This window comes from Lithobates pipiens, unplaced genomic scaffold (assembly GCF_037356315.1).
Source record: "Lithobates pipiens isolate NorthernLeopardFrog02 unplaced genomic scaffold, aLitPip1_a1.2 Scaffold_30, whole genome shotgun sequence".
NCBI lineage: Eukaryota > Metazoa > Chordata > Amphibia > Anura > Ranidae > Lithobates > Lithobates pipiens.
Genome location: NW_027507791.1, coordinates 183,271,551 through 183,285,193, shown reverse-complemented (window position 1 = coordinate 183,285,193; position 13,643 = coordinate 183,271,551). Strand labels below are relative to the sequence as shown.

The following is a 13,643-nucleotide window of genomic DNA, read 5'->3' as shown; positions in this document are numbered from 1 at the left end:
GACCACCTTGGCTTTTGTCAAGAGAGTTGTAAGTAGGGTGCAAGATCGCCTATGGCCACATCACCCTGAATGCGCTCGATCTCGTCTGATCTCGGATGCTAAGCAGGGTCGGGCCTGGTTAGGACCTGGATGGGAGACCGCCTGGGAATACCAGGTGCCGTAGGCTTTTTTCCATTATGTTATTGGCTTTTGCGACCTGCTGTATTTTTCCTCTCGATTGCCCGAGGTGACCACCTTGGCTTTTGTCAAGAGAGTTGTAAGTAGGGTGCAAGATCGCCTACAGCCACATCACCCTGAATGCGCTCGATCTCGTCTGATCTCGGATGCTAAGCAGGGTTGGGCCTGGTTAGTACCTGGATGGGAGACTGCCTGGGAATACCAGGTGCCGTAGGCTTTTTTCCATTATGTTGTTGGCTTTGGCGACCTGCTGTATTTTTCCTCTCGATTGCCCGAGGTGACCACCTTGGCTTTTGTCAAGAGAGTTGTAAGTAGGGTGCAAGATCGCCTACGGCCACATCACCCTGAATGCGCTCGATCTCGTCTGATCTCGGATGCTAAGCAGGGTCGGGCTTGGTTAGTACCTGGATGGGAGACCGCCTGGGAATACCAGGTGCCGTAGGCTTTTTTCCACTATGTTGTTGGTTTTGGCGACCTGCTGTATTTTTCTTCTCGATTGCCCGAGGTGACCACCTTGGCTTTTGTCAAGAGAGTTGTAAGTAGGAAGCAAGATTGCCTATGGCCACATCACCCTGAATGCGCTCGATCTCATCTGATCTCGGATGCTAAGCAGGGTCGCGCCTGGTTAGTACCTGGATGGGAGACTGCCTGGGAATACCAGGTGCCGTAGGCTTTTTTCCATTATGTTGTTGGCTTTGGCGACCTGCTGTATTTTTCCTCTCGATTGCCCGAGGTGACCACCTTGGCTTTTGTCAAGAGAGTTGTAAGTAGGGTGCAAGATCGCCTACGGCCACATCACCCTGAATGCGCTCGATCTCGTCTGATCTCGGATGCTAAGCAGGGTCGGGCTTGGTTAGTACCTGGATGGGAGACCGCCTGGGAATACCAGGTGCCGTAGGCTTTTTTCCATTATGTTGTTGGCTTTGGCGACCTGCTGTATTTTTCCTCTCGATTGCCCGAGGTGACCACCTTGGCTTTTGTCAAGAGAGTTGTAAGTAGGGTGCAAGATTGCCTACGGCCACATCACCCTGAATGCTCTCGATCTCGTCTGATCTCGGATGCTAAGCAGGGTCGGGCCTGGTTAGTACCTGGATGGGAGACCGCCTGGGAATAGCAGGTGCCGTAGGCTTTTTTCCATTATGTTGTTGGCTTTGGCGACCTGCTGTATTTTTCCTCTCGATTGCCCGAGGTGACCACCTTGGCTTTTGTCAAGAGAGTTGTAAGTAGGGAGCAAGATCGCCTACGGCCACATCACCCTGAATGCGCTCGATCTTGTCTGATCTCGGATGCTAAGCAGGGTCGGGCCTGGTTAGTACCTGGATGGGAGACCGCCTGGGAATACCAGGTGCCGTAGGCTTTTTTCCATTATGTTATTGGCTTTGGCGACCTGCTGTATTTTTCCTCTCGATTGCCCGAGGTGACCACCTTGGCTTTTGTCAAGAGAGTTGTAAGTAGGGTACACGATCGCCTACGGCCACATCACCCTGAATGCGCTCGATCTCGTCTGATCTCGGATGCTAAGCAGGGTCGGGCCTGGTTAGTACCTGGGTGGGAGACCGCCTGGGAATACCAGGTGCCGTAGGCTTTTTTCCATTATGTTGTTGGCTTTGGCGACCTGCTGTATTTTTCCTCTCGATTGCCCGAGGTGACCACCTTGGCTTTTGTCAAGAGAGTTGTAAGTAGGGTGCAAGATCGCCTACGGCCACATCACCCTGAATGCTGTCGATCTCGTCTGATCTCGGATGCTAAGCAGGGTCGGGCCTGGTTAGTACCTGGCTGGGAGACCGCCTGGGAATACCAGGTGCCGTAGGCTTTTTCCATTATGTTGTTGGCTTTGGCGACCTGCTGTATTTTTCCTCTCGATTGCCCGAGGTGACCACCTTGGCTTTTGTCAAGAGAGTTGTAAGTAGGGTGCAAGAACGCCTACAGCCACATCACCCTGAATGCGCTCGATCTCATCTGATCTCGGATGCTAAGCAGGGTCGGGCCTGGTTAGTACCTGGATGGGAGACCGCCTGGGAATACCAGGTGTCGTAGGCTTTTTTCCATTATGTTGCTGGCTTTGGCGACCTGCTGTATTTTTCCTCTCCATTGCCCGAGGTGAGCACCTTGGCTTTTGTCAAGAGAGTTGTAAGTAGGGTGCAAGAACGCCTACGGCCACATCACCCTGAATGCGCTCGATCTCGTCTGATCTCGGATGCTAAGCAGGGTCGGGCCTGGTTAGTACCTGGATGGGAGAGCGCCTGGGAATGCCAGGTGCCGTAGGCTTTTTTCCACTATGTTGTTGGTTTTGGCGACCTGCTGTATTTTTCTTCTCGATTGCCCGAGGTGACCACCTTGGCTTTTGTCAAGAGAGTTGTAAGTAGGGAGCAAGATTGCCTACGGCCACATCACCCTGAATGCCCTCGATCTCATCTGATCTCGGATGCTAAGCAGGGTCGGGCCTGGTTAGTACCTGGATGGGAGACTGCCTGGGAATACCAGGTGCCGTAGGCTTTTTTCCATTATGTTGTTGGCTTTGGCGACCTGCTGTATTTTTCCTCTCGATTGCCCGAGGTGACCACCTTGGCTTTTGTCAAGAGAGTTGTAAGTAGGGTGCAAGATCGCCTACGGCCACATCACCCTGAATGCGCTCGATCTCGTCTGATCTCGGATGCTAAGCAGGGTCGGGCCTGGTTAGTACCTGAATGGGAGACCGCCTGGGAATACCAGGTGCCGTAGGCTTTTTTCCATTATGTTGTTGGCTTTGGCGACCTGCTGTATTTTTCCTCTCGATTGCCCGAGGTGACCACCTTGGCTTTTGTCAAGAGAGTTGTAAGTAGGGTGCAAGATCGCCTACGGTCACATCACCCTGAATGCGCTCGATCTCATCTGATCTCGGATGCTAAGCAGGGTCGGGCCTGGTTAGTACCTGGATGGGAGACCGCCTGGGAATACCATGTGCCGTAGGCTATTTTCCATTATGTTGTTGGCTTGGCGACCTGCTGTATTTTTCCTCTCGATTGCCCGAGGTGACCACCTTGGCTTTTGTCAAGAGAGTTGTAAGTAGGGTGCAAGATCGCCTACGGCCACATCATCCTGATTGCGCTCGATCTCGTCTGATCTCGGATGCTAAGCAGGGTCGGGCCTGGTTAGTACCTGGATGGGAGACTGCCTTGGAATACCAGGTGCCGTAGGCTTTTTTCCATTATGTTGTTGGCTTTGGCGACCTGCTGTATTTTTCCTCTCGATTGCCCGAAGTGACCACCTTGGCTTTTGTCAACAGAGTTGTAAGTAGGGTGCAAGATTGCCTACGGCCACATCATCCTGAATGCGCTCGATCTCGTCTGATCTCGGATGCTAAGCAGGGTCGGGCCTGGTTAGTACCTGGATGGGAGACCGCCTGGGAATATCAGGTGCCATAGGCTTTTTTCCATTATGTTGTTGGCTTTGGCGACCTGCTGTATTTTTCCTCTCCATTGCCCGAGGTGACCACCTTGGCTTTTGTCAAGAGAGTTGTAAGTAGGGTACAAGATCGCCTACGGCCACATCACCCTGAATGCGCTCGATCTCGTCTGATCTCGGATGCTAAGCAGGGTCGGGCCTGGTTAGTACCTGGATGGGAGACCGCCTGGGAATACCAGGTGCCGTAGGCTTTTTTCCATCATGTTGTTGGCTTTGGCGACCTGCTGTATTTTTCCTCTCGATTCCCCGAGGTGACCACCTTGGCTTTTGTCAACAGAGTTGTAAGTAGGGTGCAAGATTGCCTACGGCCACATCACCCTGAATGCGCTCGATCTCGTCTGATCTCGGATGCTAAGCAGGGTCGGGCCTGGTTAGTACCTGGATGGGAGAGCGCCTGGGAGTGCCAGGTGCCGTAGGCTTTTTTCCATTATGTTGTTGGTTTTGGCGACCTGCTGTATTTTTCCTCTCGATTGCCCGAGGTGACCACCTTGGCTTTTGTCAAGAGAGTTGTAAGTAGGGAGCAAGATCGCCTACGGCTACATCACCCTGAATGCGCTCGATCTCATCTGATCTCGGATGCTAAGCAGGGTCGGGCCTGGTTAGTACCTGGATGGGAGACTCCCTGGGAATACCAGGTGCCGTAGGCTTTTTTCCATTATGTTGTTGGCTTTGGCGACCTGCTGTATTTTTCCTCTTGTTTGCCCGAGGTGACCACCTTGGCTTTTGTCAAGAGAGTTGTAAGTAGGGTGCAAGATCGCCTACGGCCACATCACCCTGAATGCGCTCGATCTCGTCTGATCTCGGATGCTAAGCAGGGTCGGGCCTGGTTAGTACCTGGATGGTAGACCGCCTGGGAATACCAGGTGCCGTAGGCTTTTTTCCATTATGTTGTTGGCTTTGGCGACCTGCTGTATTTTTCCTCTCGATTGCCCGAGGTGACCACCTTGGCTTTTGTCAAGAGAGTTGTAAGTAGGGTGCACGATCGCCTACAGCCACATCACCCTGAATGCGCTCGATCTCGTCTGATCTCGGATGCTAAGCAGGGTCGGGCCTGGTTAGTACCTGGATGGGAGACCGCCTGGGAATACCAGGTGCCGTAGGCTTTTTTCCATCATGTTGTTGGCTTTGGCGACCTGCTGTATTTTTCCTCTCGATTGCCCGAGGTGACCACCTTGGCTTTTGTCAAGAGAGTTGTAAGTAGGGTGCAAGATCGCCTATGGCCACATCACCCTGAATGCGCTCGATCTCGTCTGATCTCGGATGCTAAGCAGGGTCGGGCCTGGTTAGTACCTGGATGGGAGACCGCTTGGGAATACCAGGTGCCGTAGGCTTTTTTCCATTATGTTATTGGCTTTTGCGACCTGCTGTATTTTTCCTCTCGATTGCCCGAGGTGACCACCTTGGCTTTTGTCAAGAGAGTTGTAAGTAGGGTGCAAGATCGCCTACAGCCACATCACCCTGAATGTGCTCGATCTCGTCTGATCTCGGATGCTAAGCAGGGTTGGGCCTGGTTAGTACCTGGATGGGAGACCGCCTGGGAATACCAGGTGCCGTAGGCTTTTTTCCATCATGTTGTTGGCTTTGGCGACCTGCTGTATTTTTCCTCTCGATTCCCCGAGGTGACCACCTTGGCTTTTGTCAAGAGAGTTGTAAGTAGGGTGCAAGATCGCCTACGGCCACATCACCCTGAATGCGCTCGATCTCGTCTGATCTCGGATGCTAAGCAGGGTCGGGCTTGGTTAGTACCTGGATGGGAGACCGCCTGGGAATACCAGGTGCCGTAGGCTTTTTTCCATTATGTTATTGGCTTTGGCGACCTGCTGTATTTTTCCTCTCGATTGCCCGAGGTGACCACCTTGGCTTTTGTCAAGAGAGTTGTAAGTAGGGTGCACGATCGCCTACAGCCACATCACCCTGAATGCGCTCGATCTCGTCTGATCTCGGATGCTAAGCAGGGTCGGGCCTGGTTAGTACCTGGATGGGAGACCGCCTGGGAATACCAGGTGCCGTAGGCTTTTTTCCATTATGTTGTTGGCTTTGGCGACCTGCTGTATTTTTCCTCTCGATTGCCCGAGGTGACCACCTTGGCTTTTGTCAAGAGAGTTGTAAGTAGGGTACAAGATCACCTACGGCCACATCACCCTGAATGCTGTCGATCTTGTATGATCTCGAATGCTAAGCAGGGTCAGGCCTGGTTAGTACCTGGATGGGAGACCGCCTGGGAATACCAGGTGCCGTAGGCTTTTTTCCATCATGTTGTTGGCTTTGGCGACCTGCTGTATTTTTCCTCTCGATTCCCCGAGGTGACCACCTTGGCTTTTGTCAACAGAGTTGTAAGTAGGGTGCAAGATCGCCTACGGCCACATCATCCTGAATGCGCTCGATCTCGTCTGATCTCAGATGCTAAGCAGGGTCGGGCCTGGTTAGTACCTGGATGGGAGACCGCCTGGGAATATCAGGTGCCATAGGCTTTTTTCCATTATGTTGTTGGCTTTGGCGACCTGCTGTATTTTTCCTCTCCATTGCCCGAGGTGACCACCTTGGCTTTTGTCAAGAGAGTTGTAAGTAGGGTACAAGATCGCCTACGGCCACATCACCCTGAATGCGCTCGATCTCGTCTGATCTCGGATGCTAAGCAGGGTCGGGCCTGGTTAGTACCTGGATGGGAGAGCGCCTGGGAGTGCCAGGTGCCGTAGGCTTTTTTCCATTATGTTGTTGGTTTTGGCGACCTGCTGTATTTTTCCTCTCGATTGCCCGAGGTGACCACCTTGGCTTTTGTCAAGAGAGTTGTAAGTAGGGAGCAAGATCGCCTACGGCTACATCACCCTGAATGCGCTCGATCTCGTCTGATCTCGGATGCTAAGCAGGGTCGGGCCTGGTTAGTACCTGGATGGGAGACCGCCTGGGAATACCAGGTGCCGTAGGCTTTTTTCCATTATGTTATTGGCTTTTGCGACCTGCTGTATTTTTCCTCTCGATTGCCCGAGGTGACCACCTTGGCTTTTGTCAAGAGAGTTGTAAGTAGGGTGCAAGATCGCCTACAGCCACATCACCCTGAATGTGCTCGATCTCGTCTGATCTCGGATGCTAAGCAGGGTTGGGCCTGGTTAGTACCTGGATGGGAGACCGCCTGGGAATACCAGGTGCCGTAGGCTTTTTTCCATTATGTTATTGGCTTTGGCGACCTGCTGTATTTTTCCTCTCGATTGCCCGAGGTGACCACCTTGGCTTTTGTCAAGAGAGTTGTAAGTAGGGTGCACGATCGCCTACAGCCACATCACCCTGAATGCGCTCGATCTCGTCTGATCTCGGATGCTAAGCAGGGTCGGGCCTGGTTAGTACCTGGATGGGAGACCGCCTGGGAATACCAGGTGGCGTAGGCTTTTTTCCATTATGTTGTTGGCTTTGGCGACCTGCTGTATTTTTCCTCTCGATTGCCCGAGGTGACCACCTTGGCTTTTGTCAAGAGAGTTGTAAGTAGGGTACAAGATCGCCTACGGCCACATCACCCTGAATGCGCTCGATCTTGTCTGATCTCGAATGCTAAGCAGGGTCGGGCCTGGTTAGTACCTGGATGGGAGACCGCCTGGGAATACCAGGTGCCGTAGGCTTTTTTCCATCATGTTGTTGGCTTTGGCGACCTGCTGTATTTTTCCTCTTGATTCCCCAAGGTGACCACCTTGGCTTTTGTCAACAGAGTTGTAAGTAGGGTGCAAGATTGCCTACGGCCACATCATCCTGAATGCGCTCGATCTCGTCTGATCTCGGATGCTAAGCAGGGTCGGGCCTGGTTAGTACCTGGATGGGAGACCGCCTGGGAATATCAGGTGCCATAGGCTTTTTTCCATTATGTTGTTGGCTTTGGCGACCTGCTGTATTTTTCCTCTCCATTGCCCGAGGTGACCACCTTGGCTTTTGTCAAGAGAGTTGTAAGTAGGGTACAAGATCGCCTACGGCCACATCTCCCTGAATGCGCTCGATCTCGTCTGATCTCGGATGCTAAGCAGGGTCGGGCCTGGTTAGTACCTGGATGGGAGAGCGCCTGGGAGTGCCAGGTGCCGTAGGCTTTTTTCCATTATGTTGTTGGTTTTGGCGACCTGCTGTATTTTTCCTCTCGATTGCCCGAGGTGACCACCTTGGCTTTTGTCAAGAGAGTTGTAAGTAGGGAGCAAGATCGCCTACGGCCACATCACCCTGAATGCGCTCGATCTCGTCTGATCTCAGATGCTAAGCAGGGTCGGGCCTGGTTAGTACCTGGATGGTAGACCGCCTGGGAATACCAGGTGCCGTAGGCTTTTTTCCATTATGTTGTTGGCTTTGGCGACCTGCTGTATTTTTCCTCTCGATTGCCCGAGGTGACCACCTTGGCTTTTGTCAAGAGAGTTGTAAGTAGGGTGCATGATCGCCTACAGCCACATCACCCTGAATGCGCTCGATCTCGTCTGATCTCGGATGCTAAGCAGGGTCGGGCCTGGTTAGTACCTGGATGGGAGACCGCCTGGGAATACCAGGTGCCGTAGGCTTTTTTCCATCATGTTGTTGGCTTTGGCGACCTGCTGTATTTTTCCTCTCGATTCACCGAGGTGACCACCTTGGCTTTTGTCAACAGAGTTGTAAGTAGGGTGCAAGATTGCCTACGGCCACATCACCCTGAATGCGCTTGATCTCGTCTGATCTCGGATGCTAAGCAGGGTCGGGCCTGGTTAGTACCTGGATGGGAGAGCGCCTGGGAGTGCCAGGTGCCGTAGGCTTTTTTCCATTATGTTGTTGGTTTTGGCGACCTGCTGTATTTTTCCTCTCGATTGCCCGAGGTGACCACCTTGGCTTTTGTCAACAGAGTTGTAAGTAGGGTGCAAGATTGCCTACGGCCACATCACCCTGAATGCGCTCGATCTCGTCTGATCTCGGATGCTAAGCAGGGTCGGGCCTGGTTAGTACCTGGATGGGAGACTCCCTGGGAATACCAGGTGACGTAGGCTTTTTTCCATTATGTTGTTGGCTTTGGCGACCTGCTGTATTTTTCCTCTCGATTGCCCGAGGTGACCACCTTGGCTTTTGTCAAGAGAGTTGTAAGTAGGGTGCAAGATCGCCTACGGCCACATCACCCTGAATGCGCTCGATCTCGTCTGATCTCCGATGCTAAGCAGGGTCGGGCCTGGTTAGTACCTGGATGGGAGAGCGCCTGGGAGTGCCAGGTGCCGTAGGCTTTTTTCCATTATGTTGTTGGTTTTGGCGACCTGCTGTATTTTTCCTCTCGATTGCCCGAGGTGACCACCTTGGCTTTTGTCAAGAGAGTTGTAAGTAGGGAGCAAGATCGCCTACGGCTACATCACCCTGAATGCGCTCGATCTCGTCTGATCTCGGATGCTAAGCAGGGTCGGGCCTGGTTAGTACCTGGATGGGAGACTCCCTGGGAATACCAGGTGCCGTAGGCTTTTTTCCATTATGTTGTTGGCTTTGGCGACCTGCTGTATTTTTCCTCTCGATTGCCCGAGGTGACCACCTTGGCTTTTGTCAAGAGAGTTGTAAGTAGGGTGCAAGATCGCCTACGGCCACATCACCCTGAATGCGCTCGATCTCGTCTGATCTCGGATGCTAAGCAGGGTCGGGCCTGGTTAGTACCTGGATGGGAGACCGCCTGGGAATACCAGGTGCCGTAGGCTTTTTTCCATTATGTTGTTGGCTTTGGCGACCTGCTGTATTTTTCCTCTCGATTGCCCGAGGTGACCACCTTGGCTTTTGTCAAGAGAGTTGTAAGTAGGGTGCACGATTGCCTACAGCCACATCACCCTGAATGCGCTCGATCTCGTCTGATCTCGGATGCTAAGCAGGGTCGTGCCTGGTTCGTACCTGGATGGGAGACCGCCTGGGAATACCAGGTGCCGTAGGCTTTTTTCCATCATGTTGTTGGCTTTGGCGACCTGCTGTATTTTTCCTCTCGATTCCCCGAGGTGACCACCTTGGCTTTTGTCAACAGAGTTGTAAGTAGGGTGCAAGATTGCCTACGGCCACATCACCCTGAATGCGCTCGATCTCGTCTGATCTCGGATGCTAAGCAGGGTCGGGCCTGGTTAGTACCTGGATGGGAGAGCGCCTGGGAGTGCCAGGTGCCGTAGGCTTTTTTCCATTATGTTGGTGGTTTTGGCGACCTGCTGTATTTTTCCTCTCCATTGCCCGAGGTGACCACCTTGGCTTTTGTCAACAGAGTTGTAAGTAGGGTGCAAGATTGCCTACGGCCACATCACCCTGAATGCGCTCGATCTCGTCTGATCTCGGATGCTAAGCAGGGTCGGGCCTGGTTAGTACCTGGATGGGAGACTCCCTGGGAATACCAGGTGACGTAGGCTTTTTTCCATTATGTTGTTGGCTTTGGCGACCTGCTGTATTTTTCCTCTCGATTGCCCGAGGTGACCACCTTGGCTTTTGTCAAGAGAGTTGTAAGTAGGGTGCAAGATCGCCTATGGCCACATCACCCTGAATGCGCTCGATCTCGTCTGATCTCGGATGCTAAGCAGGGTCGGGCCTGGTTAGTACCTGGATGGGAGACCGCCTGGGAATACCAGGTGCCGTAGGCTTTTTTCCATTATGTTGTTGGCTTTGGCGACCTGCTGTATTTTTCCTCTCGATTGCCCGAGGTGACCACCTTGGCTTTTGTCAAGAGAGTTGTAAGTAGGGTGCACGATCGCCTACAGTCACATCACCCTGAATGCGCTCGATCTCGTCTGATCTCGGATGCTAAGCAGGGTCGGGCCTGGTTAGTACCTGGATGGGAGACCGCCTGGGAATACCAGGTGCCGTAGGCTTTTTTCCATCATGTTGTTGGCTTTGGCGACCTGCTGTATTTTTCCTCTCGATTCCCCGAGGTGACCACCTTGGCTTTTGTCAACAGAGTTGTAAGTAGGGTGCAAGATTGCCTACTGCCACATCACCCTGAATGCGCTCGATCTCGTCTGATCTCGGATGCTAAGCAGGGTCGGGCCTGGTTAGTACCTGGATGGGAGAGCGCCTGGGAGTGCCAGGTGCCGTAGGCTTTTTTCCATTATGTTGTTGGTTTTGGCGACCTGCTGTATTTTTCCTCTCGATTGCCCGAGGTGACCACCTTGGCTTTTGTCAAGAGAGTTGTAAGTAGGGTGCAAGATTGCCTACGGCCACATCACCCTGAATGCACTCGATCTCGTCTGATCTCGGATGCTAAGCAGGGTCGGGCCTGGTTAGTACCTGGATGGGAGAGCGCCTGGGAGTGCCAGGTGCCGTAGGCTTTTTTCAACTATGTTGTTGGTTTTGGCGACCTGCTGTATTTTTCTTCTCGATTGCCCGAGGTGACCACCTTGGCTTTTGTCAAGAGAGTTGTAAGTAGGGAGCAAGATTGCCTATGGCCACATCACCCTGAATGCGCTCGATCTCATTTGATCTCGGATGCTAAGCAGGGTCGCGCCTGGTTAGTACCTGGATGGGAGACTGCCTGGGAATACCAGGTGCCGTAGGCTTTTTTCCATTATGTTGTTGGCTTTGACGACCTGCTGTATTTTTCCTCTCGATTGCCCGAGGTGACCACCTTGGCTTTTGTCAAGAGAGTTGTAAGTAGGGTGCAAGATCGCCTACGGCCACATCACCCTGAATGCGCTCGATCTCATCTGATCTCGGATGCTAAGCAGGGTCGCGCCTGGTTAGTACCTGGATGGGAGACTGCCTGGGAATACCAGGTGCCGTAGGCTTTTTTCCATTATGTTGTTGGCTTTGGCGACCTGCTGTATTTTTCCTCTCGATTGCCCGAGGTGACCACCTTGGCTTTTGTCAAGAGAGTTGTAAGTAGGGTGCAAGATCGCCTACGGCCACATCACCCTGAATGCGCTCGATCTCGTCTGATCTCGGATGCTAAGCAGGGTCGGGCCTGGTTAGTACCTGGATGGTAGACCGCCTGGGAATACCAGGTGCCGTAGGCTTTTTTCCATTATGTTGTTGGCTTTGGCGACCTGCTGTATTTTTCCTCTCGATTGCCCGAGGTGACCACCTTGGCTTTTGTCAAGAGAGTTGTAAGTAGGGTGCACGATCGCCTACAGCCACATCACCCTGAATGCGCTCGATCTCGTCTGATCTCGGATGCTAAGCAGGGTCGGGCCTGGTTAGTACCTGGATGGGAGACCGCCTGGGAATACCAGGTGCCGTAGGCTTTTTTCCATCATGTTGTTGGCTTTGGCGACCTGCTGTATTTTTCCTCTCGATTGCCCGAGGTGACCACCTTGGCTTTTGTCAACAGAGTTGTAAGTAGGGTGCAAGATTGCCTACGGCCACATCACCCTGAATGCGCTCGATCTCGTCTGATCTCGGATGCTAAGCAGGGTCGGGCCTGGTTAGTACCTGGATGGGAGAGCGCCTGGGAGTGCCAGGTGCCGTAGGCTTTTTTCCATTATGTTGTTGGTTTTGGCGACCTGCTGTATTTTTCCTCTCGATTGCCCGAGGTGACCACCTTGGCTTTTGTCAAGAGAGTTGTAAGTAGGGAGCAAGATCGCCTACGGCTACATCACCCTGAATGCGCTCGATCTCGTCTGATCTCGGATTCTAAGCAGGGTCGGGCCTGGTTAGTACCTGGATGGGAGACTCCCTGGGAATACCAGGTGCCGTAGGCTTTTTTCCATTATGTTGTTGGCTTTGGCGACCTGCTGTATTTTTCCTCTCGATTGCCCGAGGTGACCACCTTGGCTTTTGTCAAGAGAGTTGTAAGTAGGGTGCAAGATCGCCTACAGCCACATCACCCTGAATGCGCTCGATCTCGTCTGATCTCGGATGCTAAGCAGGGTTGGGCCTGGTTAGTACCTGGATGGGAGACCGCCTGGGAATACCAGGTGCCGTAGGCTTTTTTCCATCATGTTCTTGGCTTTGGCGACCTGCTGTATTTTTCCTCTCGATTGCCCGAGGTGACCACCTTGGCTTTTGTCAAGAGATTTGTAAGTAGGGTGCAAGATCGCCTACGGCCACATCACCCTGAATGCGCTCGATCTCGTCTGATCTCGGATGCTAAGCAGGGTCGGGCTTGGTTAGTACCTGGATGGGAGACCGCCTGGGAATACCAGGTGCCGTAGGCTTTTTTCCATTATGTTGTTGGCTTTGGCGACCTGCTGTATTTTTCCTCTCGATTGCCCGAGGTGACCACCTTGGCTTTTGTCAAGAGAGTTGTAAGTAGGGTGCAAGATTGCCTACGGCCACATCACCCTGAATGCTCTCGATCTCGTCTGATCTCGGATGCTATGCAGGGTCGGGCCTGGTTAGTACCTGGATGGGAGACCGCCTGGGAATAGCAGGTGCCGTAGGCTTTTTTCCATTATGTTGTTGGCTTTGGCGACCTGCTGTATTTTTCCTCTCGATTGCCCGAGGTGACCACCTTGGCTTTTGTCAAGAGAGTTGTAAGTAGGGAGCTAGATCGCCTACGGCCACATCACCCTGAATGCGCTCGATCTTGTCTGATCTCGGATGCTAAGCAGGGTCGGGCCTGGTTAGTACCTGGATGGGAGACCGCCTGGGAATACCAGGTGCCGTAGGCTTTTTTCCATTATGTTATTGGCTTTGGCGACCTGCTGTATTTTTCCTCTCGATTGCCCGAGGTGACCACCTTGGCTTTTGTCAAGAGAGTTGTAAGTAGGGTACACGATCGCCTACGGCCACATCACCCTGAATGCGCTCGATCTCGTCTGATCTCGGATGCTAAGCAGGGTCGGGCCTGGTTAGTACCTGGGTGGGAGACCGCCTGGGAATACCAGGTGCCGTAGGCTTTTTTCCATTATGTTGTTGGCTTTGGCGACCTGCTGTATTTTTCCTCTCGATTGCCCGAGGTGACCACCTTGGCTTTTGTCAAGAGAGTTGTAAGTAGGGTGCAAGAATGCTTACGGCCACATCACCCTGAATGCTGTCGATCTCGTCTGATCTCGGATGCTAAGCAGGGTCGGGCCTGGTTAGTACCTGGCTGGGAGACCGCCTGGGAATACCAGGTGCCGTAGGCTTTTTCCATTATGTTGTTGGCTTTGGCG

The 13,643-nt window shown here is 52.8% G+C and overlaps 52 non-coding genes and 8 pseudogenes across 52 annotated transcripts; all 60 read left to right on the top strand.

Annotated features, from left to right (window-relative positions):
- The first annotated feature begins 47 nt into the window (after window positions 1-47).
- LOC143954128 (5S ribosomal RNA) lies at window positions 48-166 on the top strand. The gene has a single exon (XR_013269147.1). It is a non-coding gene; the product is annotated as a 5S ribosomal RNA (ribosomal RNA).
- A 109-nt stretch (window positions 167-275) lies between these two features.
- LOC143952848 (5S ribosomal RNA) lies at window positions 276-394 on the top strand. The gene has a single exon (XR_013267985.1). It is a non-coding gene; the product is annotated as a 5S ribosomal RNA (ribosomal RNA).
- A 109-nt stretch (window positions 395-503) lies between these two features.
- Window positions 504-622, top strand: LOC143949908 (5S ribosomal RNA). The gene has a single exon (XR_013265531.1). It is a non-coding gene; the product is annotated as a 5S ribosomal RNA (ribosomal RNA).
- Window positions 623-731: 109 nt separating this feature from the next.
- Window positions 732-850, top strand: LOC143952417 (5S ribosomal RNA). Its single transcript, XR_013267596.1, has one exon. It is a non-coding gene; the product is annotated as a 5S ribosomal RNA (ribosomal RNA).
- A 109-nt stretch (window positions 851-959) lies between these two features.
- On the top strand, window positions 960-1,078 carry LOC143949896 (5S ribosomal RNA). Its single transcript, XR_013265530.1, has one exon. It is a non-coding gene; the product is annotated as a 5S ribosomal RNA (ribosomal RNA).
- Window positions 1,079-1,187: 109 nt separating this feature from the next.
- LOC143950916 (5S ribosomal RNA) lies at window positions 1,188-1,306 on the top strand. Its single transcript, XR_013266237.1, has one exon. It is a non-coding gene; the product is annotated as a 5S ribosomal RNA (ribosomal RNA).
- A 109-nt stretch (window positions 1,307-1,415) lies between these two features.
- Window positions 1,416-1,534, top strand: LOC143951164 (5S ribosomal RNA). The gene has a single exon (XR_013266461.1). It is a non-coding gene; the product is annotated as a 5S ribosomal RNA (ribosomal RNA).
- Window positions 1,535-1,643: 109 nt separating this feature from the next.
- Window positions 1,644-1,762, top strand: LOC143943934 (5S ribosomal RNA). The gene has a single exon (XR_013264980.1). It is a non-coding gene; the product is annotated as a 5S ribosomal RNA (ribosomal RNA).
- A 109-nt stretch (window positions 1,763-1,871) lies between these two features.
- LOC143952836 (5S ribosomal RNA) lies at window positions 1,872-1,990 on the top strand. Its single transcript, XR_013267974.1, has one exon. It is a non-coding gene; the product is annotated as a 5S ribosomal RNA (ribosomal RNA).
- A 108-nt stretch (window positions 1,991-2,098) lies between these two features.
- Window positions 2,099-2,217, top strand: LOC143952040 (5S ribosomal RNA). Its single transcript, XR_013267255.1, has one exon. It is a non-coding gene; the product is annotated as a 5S ribosomal RNA (ribosomal RNA).
- Window positions 2,218-2,326: 109 nt separating this feature from the next.
- LOC143953534 (5S ribosomal RNA) lies at window positions 2,327-2,445 on the top strand. Its single transcript, XR_013268607.1, has one exon. It is a non-coding gene; the product is annotated as a 5S ribosomal RNA (ribosomal RNA).
- Window positions 2,446-2,554: 109 nt separating this feature from the next.
- On the top strand, window positions 2,555-2,673 carry LOC143950634 (5S ribosomal RNA). The gene has a single exon (XR_013265983.1). It is a non-coding gene; the product is annotated as a 5S ribosomal RNA (ribosomal RNA).
- Window positions 2,674-2,782: 109 nt separating this feature from the next.
- Window positions 2,783-2,901, top strand: LOC143947686 (5S ribosomal RNA). Its single transcript, XR_013265327.1, has one exon. It is a non-coding gene; the product is annotated as a 5S ribosomal RNA (ribosomal RNA).
- Window positions 2,902-3,010: 109 nt separating this feature from the next.
- On the top strand, window positions 3,011-3,129 carry LOC143951693 (5S ribosomal RNA). The gene has a single exon (XR_013266941.1). It is a non-coding gene; the product is annotated as a 5S ribosomal RNA (ribosomal RNA).
- Window positions 3,130-3,237: 108 nt separating this feature from the next.
- Window positions 3,238-3,356, top strand: LOC143954851 (5S ribosomal RNA; annotated as a pseudogene).
- Window positions 3,357-3,465: 109 nt separating this feature from the next.
- Window positions 3,466-3,584, top strand: LOC143953667 (5S ribosomal RNA). The gene has a single exon (XR_013268727.1). It is a non-coding gene; the product is annotated as a 5S ribosomal RNA (ribosomal RNA).
- Window positions 3,585-3,693: 109 nt separating this feature from the next.
- LOC143952752 (5S ribosomal RNA) lies at window positions 3,694-3,812 on the top strand. The gene has a single exon (XR_013267899.1). It is a non-coding gene; the product is annotated as a 5S ribosomal RNA (ribosomal RNA).
- A 109-nt stretch (window positions 3,813-3,921) lies between these two features.
- LOC143954525 (5S ribosomal RNA) lies at window positions 3,922-4,040 on the top strand. Its single transcript, XR_013269508.1, has one exon. It is a non-coding gene; the product is annotated as a 5S ribosomal RNA (ribosomal RNA).
- Window positions 4,041-4,149: 109 nt separating this feature from the next.
- On the top strand, window positions 4,150-4,268 carry LOC143950882 (5S ribosomal RNA). The gene has a single exon (XR_013266206.1). It is a non-coding gene; the product is annotated as a 5S ribosomal RNA (ribosomal RNA).
- A 109-nt stretch (window positions 4,269-4,377) lies between these two features.
- LOC143950606 (5S ribosomal RNA) lies at window positions 4,378-4,496 on the top strand. Its single transcript, XR_013265958.1, has one exon. It is a non-coding gene; the product is annotated as a 5S ribosomal RNA (ribosomal RNA).
- A 109-nt stretch (window positions 4,497-4,605) lies between these two features.
- Window positions 4,606-4,724, top strand: LOC143951489 (5S ribosomal RNA). The gene has a single exon (XR_013266757.1). It is a non-coding gene; the product is annotated as a 5S ribosomal RNA (ribosomal RNA).
- Window positions 4,725-4,833: 109 nt separating this feature from the next.
- On the top strand, window positions 4,834-4,952 carry LOC143950148 (5S ribosomal RNA). Its single transcript, XR_013265577.1, has one exon. It is a non-coding gene; the product is annotated as a 5S ribosomal RNA (ribosomal RNA).
- A 109-nt stretch (window positions 4,953-5,061) lies between these two features.
- On the top strand, window positions 5,062-5,180 carry LOC143952160 (5S ribosomal RNA). The gene has a single exon (XR_013267363.1). It is a non-coding gene; the product is annotated as a 5S ribosomal RNA (ribosomal RNA).
- A 109-nt stretch (window positions 5,181-5,289) lies between these two features.
- On the top strand, window positions 5,290-5,408 carry LOC143949884 (5S ribosomal RNA). The gene has a single exon (XR_013265529.1). It is a non-coding gene; the product is annotated as a 5S ribosomal RNA (ribosomal RNA).
- Window positions 5,409-5,517: 109 nt separating this feature from the next.
- LOC143951488 (5S ribosomal RNA) lies at window positions 5,518-5,636 on the top strand. Its single transcript, XR_013266756.1, has one exon. It is a non-coding gene; the product is annotated as a 5S ribosomal RNA (ribosomal RNA).
- A 109-nt stretch (window positions 5,637-5,745) lies between these two features.
- Window positions 5,746-5,864, top strand: LOC143946810 (5S ribosomal RNA; annotated as a pseudogene).
- A 109-nt stretch (window positions 5,865-5,973) lies between these two features.
- On the top strand, window positions 5,974-6,092 carry LOC143944656 (5S ribosomal RNA; annotated as a pseudogene).
- Window positions 6,093-6,201: 109 nt separating this feature from the next.
- LOC143954523 (5S ribosomal RNA) lies at window positions 6,202-6,320 on the top strand. Its single transcript, XR_013269507.1, has one exon. It is a non-coding gene; the product is annotated as a 5S ribosomal RNA (ribosomal RNA).
- A 109-nt stretch (window positions 6,321-6,429) lies between these two features.
- LOC143947748 (5S ribosomal RNA) lies at window positions 6,430-6,548 on the top strand. Its single transcript, XR_013265333.1, has one exon. It is a non-coding gene; the product is annotated as a 5S ribosomal RNA (ribosomal RNA).
- Window positions 6,549-6,657: 109 nt separating this feature from the next.
- Window positions 6,658-6,776, top strand: LOC143952159 (5S ribosomal RNA). Its single transcript, XR_013267362.1, has one exon. It is a non-coding gene; the product is annotated as a 5S ribosomal RNA (ribosomal RNA).
- Window positions 6,777-6,885: 109 nt separating this feature from the next.
- LOC143954594 (5S ribosomal RNA) lies at window positions 6,886-7,004 on the top strand. Its single transcript, XR_013269571.1, has one exon. It is a non-coding gene; the product is annotated as a 5S ribosomal RNA (ribosomal RNA).
- A 109-nt stretch (window positions 7,005-7,113) lies between these two features.
- On the top strand, window positions 7,114-7,232 carry LOC143950698 (5S ribosomal RNA). Its single transcript, XR_013266041.1, has one exon. It is a non-coding gene; the product is annotated as a 5S ribosomal RNA (ribosomal RNA).
- A 109-nt stretch (window positions 7,233-7,341) lies between these two features.
- Window positions 7,342-7,460, top strand: LOC143953666 (5S ribosomal RNA). Its single transcript, XR_013268726.1, has one exon. It is a non-coding gene; the product is annotated as a 5S ribosomal RNA (ribosomal RNA).
- A 109-nt stretch (window positions 7,461-7,569) lies between these two features.
- On the top strand, window positions 7,570-7,688 carry LOC143943487 (5S ribosomal RNA; annotated as a pseudogene).
- Window positions 7,689-7,797: 109 nt separating this feature from the next.
- On the top strand, window positions 7,798-7,916 carry LOC143953441 (5S ribosomal RNA). Its single transcript, XR_013268523.1, has one exon. It is a non-coding gene; the product is annotated as a 5S ribosomal RNA (ribosomal RNA).
- A 109-nt stretch (window positions 7,917-8,025) lies between these two features.
- On the top strand, window positions 8,026-8,144 carry LOC143951486 (5S ribosomal RNA). The gene has a single exon (XR_013266754.1). It is a non-coding gene; the product is annotated as a 5S ribosomal RNA (ribosomal RNA).
- Window positions 8,145-8,253: 109 nt separating this feature from the next.
- Window positions 8,254-8,372, top strand: LOC143944363 (5S ribosomal RNA; annotated as a pseudogene).
- A 109-nt stretch (window positions 8,373-8,481) lies between these two features.
- LOC143953519 (5S ribosomal RNA) lies at window positions 8,482-8,600 on the top strand. Its single transcript, XR_013268593.1, has one exon. It is a non-coding gene; the product is annotated as a 5S ribosomal RNA (ribosomal RNA).
- Window positions 8,601-8,709: 109 nt separating this feature from the next.
- Window positions 8,710-8,828, top strand: LOC143945701 (5S ribosomal RNA; annotated as a pseudogene).
- Window positions 8,829-8,937: 109 nt separating this feature from the next.
- LOC143951743 (5S ribosomal RNA) lies at window positions 8,938-9,056 on the top strand. Its single transcript, XR_013266986.1, has one exon. It is a non-coding gene; the product is annotated as a 5S ribosomal RNA (ribosomal RNA).
- A 109-nt stretch (window positions 9,057-9,165) lies between these two features.
- Window positions 9,166-9,284, top strand: LOC143952740 (5S ribosomal RNA). Its single transcript, XR_013267888.1, has one exon. It is a non-coding gene; the product is annotated as a 5S ribosomal RNA (ribosomal RNA).
- A 109-nt stretch (window positions 9,285-9,393) lies between these two features.
- LOC143954697 (5S ribosomal RNA) lies at window positions 9,394-9,512 on the top strand. Its single transcript, XR_013269661.1, has one exon. It is a non-coding gene; the product is annotated as a 5S ribosomal RNA (ribosomal RNA).
- Window positions 9,513-9,621: 109 nt separating this feature from the next.
- Window positions 9,622-9,740, top strand: LOC143954522 (5S ribosomal RNA). The gene has a single exon (XR_013269506.1). It is a non-coding gene; the product is annotated as a 5S ribosomal RNA (ribosomal RNA).
- Window positions 9,741-9,849: 109 nt separating this feature from the next.
- Window positions 9,850-9,968, top strand: LOC143953518 (5S ribosomal RNA). Its single transcript, XR_013268592.1, has one exon. It is a non-coding gene; the product is annotated as a 5S ribosomal RNA (ribosomal RNA).
- Window positions 9,969-10,077: 109 nt separating this feature from the next.
- LOC143946250 (5S ribosomal RNA) lies at window positions 10,078-10,196 on the top strand. The gene has a single exon (XR_013265193.1). It is a non-coding gene; the product is annotated as a 5S ribosomal RNA (ribosomal RNA).
- A 109-nt stretch (window positions 10,197-10,305) lies between these two features.
- LOC143952146 (5S ribosomal RNA) lies at window positions 10,306-10,424 on the top strand. The gene has a single exon (XR_013267351.1). It is a non-coding gene; the product is annotated as a 5S ribosomal RNA (ribosomal RNA).
- Window positions 10,425-10,533: 109 nt separating this feature from the next.
- On the top strand, window positions 10,534-10,652 carry LOC143945699 (5S ribosomal RNA; annotated as a pseudogene).
- Window positions 10,653-10,761: 109 nt separating this feature from the next.
- LOC143953367 (5S ribosomal RNA) lies at window positions 10,762-10,880 on the top strand. The gene has a single exon (XR_013268456.1). It is a non-coding gene; the product is annotated as a 5S ribosomal RNA (ribosomal RNA).
- A 109-nt stretch (window positions 10,881-10,989) lies between these two features.
- Window positions 10,990-11,108, top strand: LOC143953135 (5S ribosomal RNA). Its single transcript, XR_013268245.1, has one exon. It is a non-coding gene; the product is annotated as a 5S ribosomal RNA (ribosomal RNA).
- A 109-nt stretch (window positions 11,109-11,217) lies between these two features.
- On the top strand, window positions 11,218-11,336 carry LOC143951354 (5S ribosomal RNA). The gene has a single exon (XR_013266634.1). It is a non-coding gene; the product is annotated as a 5S ribosomal RNA (ribosomal RNA).
- A 109-nt stretch (window positions 11,337-11,445) lies between these two features.
- Window positions 11,446-11,564, top strand: LOC143950605 (5S ribosomal RNA). Its single transcript, XR_013265957.1, has one exon. It is a non-coding gene; the product is annotated as a 5S ribosomal RNA (ribosomal RNA).
- A 109-nt stretch (window positions 11,565-11,673) lies between these two features.
- Window positions 11,674-11,792, top strand: LOC143951485 (5S ribosomal RNA). Its single transcript, XR_013266753.1, has one exon. It is a non-coding gene; the product is annotated as a 5S ribosomal RNA (ribosomal RNA).
- A 109-nt stretch (window positions 11,793-11,901) lies between these two features.
- On the top strand, window positions 11,902-12,020 carry LOC143954521 (5S ribosomal RNA). Its single transcript, XR_013269505.1, has one exon. It is a non-coding gene; the product is annotated as a 5S ribosomal RNA (ribosomal RNA).
- A 109-nt stretch (window positions 12,021-12,129) lies between these two features.
- On the top strand, window positions 12,130-12,248 carry LOC143943449 (5S ribosomal RNA; annotated as a pseudogene).
- Window positions 12,249-12,357: 109 nt separating this feature from the next.
- Window positions 12,358-12,476, top strand: LOC143950810 (5S ribosomal RNA). Its single transcript, XR_013266142.1, has one exon. It is a non-coding gene; the product is annotated as a 5S ribosomal RNA (ribosomal RNA).
- Window positions 12,477-12,585: 109 nt separating this feature from the next.
- LOC143949872 (5S ribosomal RNA) lies at window positions 12,586-12,704 on the top strand. Its single transcript, XR_013265528.1, has one exon. It is a non-coding gene; the product is annotated as a 5S ribosomal RNA (ribosomal RNA).
- A 109-nt stretch (window positions 12,705-12,813) lies between these two features.
- LOC143954259 (5S ribosomal RNA) lies at window positions 12,814-12,932 on the top strand. Its single transcript, XR_013269267.1, has one exon. It is a non-coding gene; the product is annotated as a 5S ribosomal RNA (ribosomal RNA).
- A 109-nt stretch (window positions 12,933-13,041) lies between these two features.
- LOC143951162 (5S ribosomal RNA) lies at window positions 13,042-13,160 on the top strand. Its single transcript, XR_013266460.1, has one exon. It is a non-coding gene; the product is annotated as a 5S ribosomal RNA (ribosomal RNA).
- A 109-nt stretch (window positions 13,161-13,269) lies between these two features.
- LOC143943921 (5S ribosomal RNA) lies at window positions 13,270-13,388 on the top strand. Its single transcript, XR_013264979.1, has one exon. It is a non-coding gene; the product is annotated as a 5S ribosomal RNA (ribosomal RNA).
- A 109-nt stretch (window positions 13,389-13,497) lies between these two features.
- LOC143953925 (5S ribosomal RNA) lies at window positions 13,498-13,616 on the top strand. The gene has a single exon (XR_013268962.1). It is a non-coding gene; the product is annotated as a 5S ribosomal RNA (ribosomal RNA).
- The last annotated feature ends 27 nt before the right edge of the window (window positions 13,617-13,643 follow it).